The 6,428-nt window shown below is 40.5% G+C and overlaps 1 protein-coding gene across 1 annotated transcript in view; it reads left to right on the plus strand.

The window, feature by feature from the left end:
* Nucleotides 1–6,428, plus strand: part of LOC133151093 (multidrug and toxin extrusion protein 1-like) — a 306,257-nt gene that overhangs the window by 67,086 nt on the left and 232,743 nt on the right. The gene's annotated exons all lie outside the window — the stretch shown is intronic.

Raw genomic sequence — 6,428 nt, forward strand, 5'->3', positions numbered from 1 at the left:
ATGTATGGACATTAACTTGCAAATGAGTACAGGGTAGAAAGGAAGTGTTTGTCAAGGCCAGGGAATAGAAAATAGAAGCCAAGTGGAATGTTGTGTACTATGTGTGTATGCGTGTAATTTTGTGCAAGGTATAGAAGGAATGGCTGACGGACCGGGAAAGTTGCCAAAGGCAACAAAAACTCGCTTATATGGCTCATGTGATCTACAAGTGTGTGCACTGCAGTGCGCGGCTTTTTATCACAGCACACATTGCAGAATTCAAAACGTCGGGCGGAAACCTCCAACATTTGTTCAATTTGATATTGTTTGGCAAAATTGACACTATTGGTCAGCCCCTCACGTGGGTGCGTTATGCGTACAAAATGATTACCCAATCTAAAGTGATGCAAATGGCTTGCGCTTTGTGATTGTTTTTTTTTTTTTTTGGTCCCTTTGAAAAGTGATGGTTTGGGAGATGCGAGAATTCTACTCGACGCCAAAGTGTGTCTATTTTGTAAAGAGGGAGTCGGTGCACTATGTTCATAAGGGAAAAGGAGACGAAAATGGTTTTATAGCTCAATTCTTCTTCTTTTTCCAGATCCAGACAGCAGAGGTACACAGTGGAAACAGCGTTGTGCTTGTTTCTTTTTTACTGTACATGGTTGCCAGTTCTAAATCTCAACTGCATAAAGCACAGTAAAAACAACTTATGTCTGGCGTGTCCAAGAGCAGTGCTAGTGTATACATATACAGTACGGGCAGGGAAGGAGAATTCCCTTAGGATGCTGTTATTTTTTACTAGCTTCTAAAACACACAGCCCACAGCAGGTCTAGATGACACAATCATCCTTCTGTCAGCCACTGTGTGCACAGCTAATACACCATAATCAATCATTACTGCATTAAATGCTGTCTGAGTTGCCCAAATTCATTTATACTAGTTGAGGAATTAAAATGGAAGAACAAACAACCCTGATAGAGAAAACATTGTAGAGCATCTTGTTTACTAACATGTGGTAACTGCCTGAAAGTTTTCAGAAGTTGAATCTTAATATTGAAAATGATATTTGTAGTAGTGGTTTTCTCAATTCAGACAAGTGCACATTTAGTTGTTTGTAGATGGCTGGTTATTTTGGGGAGTCTCCTACTTGACTGTATGCAAGATATTTCACATTGGGGTGATGTCTGGATTCCTTCATAGGGATTGGACTGATTTTGAAGTTGGGGGAGGGGGGCTCCTCTTATATCTACACCCTTAAACACTTTTAACACACAGTAAAATTATAAGCCAAGGAACTCTGGCTGTCAGGTGGCTGAGATATCGGCAGTCGTTTCTTTCTCCCTTTTTTTTTTTTTTACCATGATGGTGTATTGTAAACCACACATCTAGAAAAAAAACCAACAACACCTCAGACATTCATTGTTAATGTTTGTAAAATCCCAAGATCCACATTTTTTTTTGAATGTCAGCTAGTGGGAAACATGATTGATTTGGTGTAATTATAAAAACCGTGGACTACTCATCTTTGGGCCAACTTTTTTTCTTTTCACTTCTGCTGTTGGAGATACAGTAAACATTTCTCACTCCAGACGCATACATTGAGTGCAGCGGGCGTACTCGCATGTGTAATTCGCCGCCACACACGTGACAAATACAGTACAGTAACAAACACTTTATTGAATTATCTCAGTACATATAAATTTCTCTCACTTAGTCTGGCCCCAAATAGTGGGTTGGCTCTGCGTGTTTATCTTATCTGACGAGTACTGTTGACAGACACTGATCACATCACTCTTGTAAGTATTCAGTATTACATATCCTACTGTATATACTGTCCATACTGTATTTTTGGACAAGTCACTATTTACATGTTTTGTGGCTTTTCTGTTTTTTTCGAATGAGCGACATGTTTTCTATACTGCTCATGTTTGGTGCAGTGCATTTTTGGCTGTGTGTACTGTAATTGTTTAGTTTTGATTAAATCATTAAACTATCCCAAATCTGTCATTTTAACCGCTTATAATATGAGAAAGATTGCTATTTCAGCAGGTGAAATAGGTCAAAATGGTCATTTGGCCTCAACCCCAAAACATCTTTGAAATTCCCATTAAAGGAAGGTAATGCAAACATTTTCTTTGTTATAATATGATCTGTGCAGTCCGATTGTGAAAGTTTCAGTTGTGGAATAAGAAATAAACAAGCAAAATCCACCCGTTTTAGCCATCCCATAGTTTTCAAAATAGAAAATGTCTCTCCTAATACATACACTCTCACAACAGCAACAGCTGTTGAGCTTGTCTTCAGACTTTATTCTTAGCTTTTTTTTTTGCACGAGGGATTATATGTCATTTTGCTTTCTTTCACCTCTCTTCTCTGTACATGTGTTATACCAGGGGTGGGCAAACTTTTTGACTCGCGGGCCGAACTGGGTTCTAAATTTGGACCGGAGGGCCGGACCAGGAGCAGATGGACGTAGGCGTTGTGTGAAGTCATATAAGCGACCTGTAAAGGTCATTGCATAGAAGATCTTGGCCTTTAGTAGGTAGTAAAGCATGGATATTCCAAACAAGTTTTTTGAAAACAAATGCATTTATTAACAGCATTAAAAAAAAAAAATAATTCACTAAAAAACTGCTATCAGTGATTCTCATAAAATACGACACTGTTATTATGAATAACAATCTCCATCACTTCAGTGCCTGCAGGTCAGATTAATGAAAGATGTTTATCTTATGAGATCACATCAAACAGCAAACATTCTGACCAAATATATCATCTTGAAGAATCGGTGAAAGCATACATCCAAATAAAGTAATCAAAACAGCAACACGGTGAGGGGTATCTGAAAATCAGAGCAGAGTTTTAACTCGCAAACACCTGGTAACAGAGGTGAGGAAACGGGAAACACTTGCTTAAAGTAAGCCTTAAGAACTTTACAGGTTAAGATTAGTCGCAAACAGGTGTCCTTGAGCATCCTGCATTGTTTGAAAATGAGAATGGTCGCTAGTTTCAATCCCTGCTATGTGTACAAATCATATTCAAAATGCATTTTTTTTACAATAAACTTGAGAGCCTCCCGTTCATTTTCAGTGGGAACAGTGTTATTGGTCTCCCTTTTTTGCTAGTGCGTCATAGTCTGGAGTAAAATTTGTTATGGCAATTCTTAGGCGAGATCCGAGGTGTTGGTCCGTTTACCTTGATCTGTGACGGGTTGATGTTGATGTGGCTGAACGTCACGTCGCGTACGTCGAGCCAAATTGGCCACTCTTTTTTTAACATTCGGCACTCACTTCTTTTTTTCGGGCCACTCATTTTAATGGAAGGATTCCAGGGGAAGGTTTGTGGGTGGCTTTAGCGCAAAACTGCATCTGAAAGCTCAGCGCGCGAATTATAAGAATGCTGTCGTCAAAGCCCACGCTCTAAATTCGGGACTGATACGAATAGAGCGAGAGTGCGCCAAGTCCGTACTACTGAGTACGTACACGCACTTGTGAGTGTGCACCGAGCTTTCTGACACGGCTTCCGGTAGTAAATGCGCAGGCGAGCGCTTCGCCATCTACTGGGAAAACGCAGTCATTGCAGGCAAAATGACCCAAATAAAAAAGTTTAATAATACAATTTGTTCAGGGTTGGCGGGCCGGATTAAACGGTCCCGTGGGCCGGATGTGGCCCGCGGGCCGTAGTTTGCCCACCCCTGGGCTAGATGGATTAAGGAATTTAGGAATGTTATTTTTTTATTGAAACTTCTGGAGTGCAAAAATTATGCATCAGGGGGATACGTTCCTCAGTATAAAATAAGATTTTGAGGTAGGTTTAAATACAGAAAAAGTTACTGCTTATAAATTTAGGGAATTTCTATACAGGGTATTTTATCCAACAGAGCAGCCGCAATTAAACATGTATTGTTGACAGGATATACAATTGACCACCAATTGACATTTGAAGTTGTTGCATCAGAGGGCTCAATGCAACCTTCGGCAACATTTGGCTGCCAGACAGCTGGCAGAGCATTTGTTTATTGCCAGTGTAACTAGAGTAACTTTAGACATGAGGACGCTCTCTGTCTAAATAAGCCATGTCCTCTGATACAGGTGCAGACGTGTGACTTGGCAATGCCCAGCTATTACTATCTATGAATACCTTCCTCCCTAGCCACATGTCTCCATTTCCCTTCCTCTCAGTACTTCTCCGCTGTTGCTCACTATCTTCTCCATCACGCCTGTAATCTTGTGGATAGGTAATTTTCCACTGCTATTAACACCTATGGCCAAATTCCATACAATCACTTGCGCTCATTATTAAAAAAGTAAAAAACGTCTGATGTGTGTTAAAGCTTCCGTGAAATGTGACCTGTGTGTTTTGTCTCATAAAGACAAAAAAAATGCATATCTATCTATCTATCTATCTATATATAAAGTATATAAAGTGTGTGTGTGTGTGTGTGTGTATGTGTGTGTATATATAAAAAACAAACAATTTTTTTTTATATATATATATATGCCCATTTTATGAAGAAGTCTAAAGTCTACAGAATTTGGTTTCGAATTGGGACAGACAGTTCTGATACCTTGGTACAGGGGTGTCAAACTCATGTTTTTTGCGGGCCGCATTGTAGTCATAGCTTCTTTCGGAGGGCCATTATGACTGTCAACCCAAATAAATGAATGAGCACTTCATATTATATACAGTAAAAGCTACAAAACAAACTGACAAATAACTTGTTTTCAAATCAGATGCGTGGATTACACTTATTTAACAATTTTTGCAGTTATTTGTTTCAATAATGTGATCTTTTTCAAGGCTACACACGCACACACGCACACACACAGACACACAGACACACAGACACACAGACAAAGACACAGACACAGACACACGCGCGCACGCACGCACACACGCACACACGCACACACGCAGACACGCAGACACAGACACACGCACGCACGCACACGCACGCGCGCACACACACACACACACACACACACACACACTCCAAGCAGTGTAGTAGTGAGAAATAATCCCTGGGAGATAAAATTCACAAAAAGCAAACTGGCTGTACACTTTGGTGAGACCCTCTAGTTATGTGGCCTCAAGAGTATTATCACTCAAGGCTATTTAGAGAATGGTTATGTGTGCTGCTCTAACTTGAAGACAAACGGAAGCAAACAAGCATGCATACATTATAATGTAAATGAAAGCAACATTTAGGGCACATCGCATCTGAACAGGACATAGGTAACATACCCAAAACGGTGTTACACAGAACGTCTCAGGTCTTTGTGATGATGGGCGGTGGAAGAGAGAGATGCTATTCTTACAGGTCACAGAACACACCAGATGATTGAGTCCTTCCAAAGAGGAAAAAGAAAAAAAAACATGCACTCAAATGGAATGATGTTAAACACTGCTAAGGAAAAAAAAAAACCTAAGAAAAAAACTACCAGAATTGTACTTAGTTTTGATTTAAATGGTTTGGCGTTTCAAATAAAATGCTGGCAAGTTAGAAGTTGAGGTTTACTGACAGACCAGTCTCAAGGAAGGGAGGGTGGAACTCTCTGGAAGTGGCCTGCAAGCCTTTCCTATAAAGCTCTCCAGGGGGCGTGACAAAGTGGCCAAAGTGGAAAAAAAAACAGGGGACCACTACGACTTGATTGGCGACTGCTCCGAAGACCCAGTCGACCGACAACCAATTAGCTGTGAGCAGAATGCATGGCGTGGCCCAGCCCACATGTAAAGTCAATCCATATGTGGGTGACTGGTCCTGGAGTGCCCACTCCCAGCACCTTCTCCGTTCAACACTTGCACTCAATTCACATCCTCTACCCAAATGAAAATAACTAACTATAACTATAAATTGTAGATGTACGTATATATAACATAGGAATACAATTGACATCTTAGCTCAACATCTCACCTACCTGTTGTGTTTGACAGTGACTGTGTACAGCCAGCCTGACACCTCACACACTCACAACATATAGGAAAAAAACAAAAAATGTCCTCCTCTCTCAGGCTGCCTGTACTGTGTTGCTCCCTTACAGTTTGATTAGTGTGTGCTGTGTGGATGTGAGTGCCTCCTTTCTCAAGACTTCCACAAAGCCCTCCTTGTTTCTCTCCATATGGTTTAATGCATGAAGTATTGAGTAAATCACATGGGAAGAAACGTTGCTACAGCACTGAAGAATTGAGTTCACGAAAGAAATGTACCCCAAGCTCTCTACTTTCACTTTGAAACACATCTAGATCCCCGGGCCTTGAGTTTGACACGTGAGATAAACATTTCAATGTTAATATCCACTTTACACACACTCATCCTATCATATAATGCTACGTTTGATCAGGAATTAAGACATTAAGAAGTTGGTAAGACTTCAGGACAATTGTCTGTTTGGGAACAGTTAATTAAGGCCTTTTCAGTTACAGTGCCGAAAGCAAGGTTACTCCTGTA

This window comes from Syngnathus typhle, linkage group LG3 (genome assembly GCF_033458585.1).
Source record: "Syngnathus typhle isolate RoL2023-S1 ecotype Sweden linkage group LG3, RoL_Styp_1.0, whole genome shotgun sequence".
Classification (NCBI taxonomy): Eukaryota; Metazoa; Chordata; class Actinopteri; order Syngnathiformes; family Syngnathidae; genus Syngnathus; species Syngnathus typhle.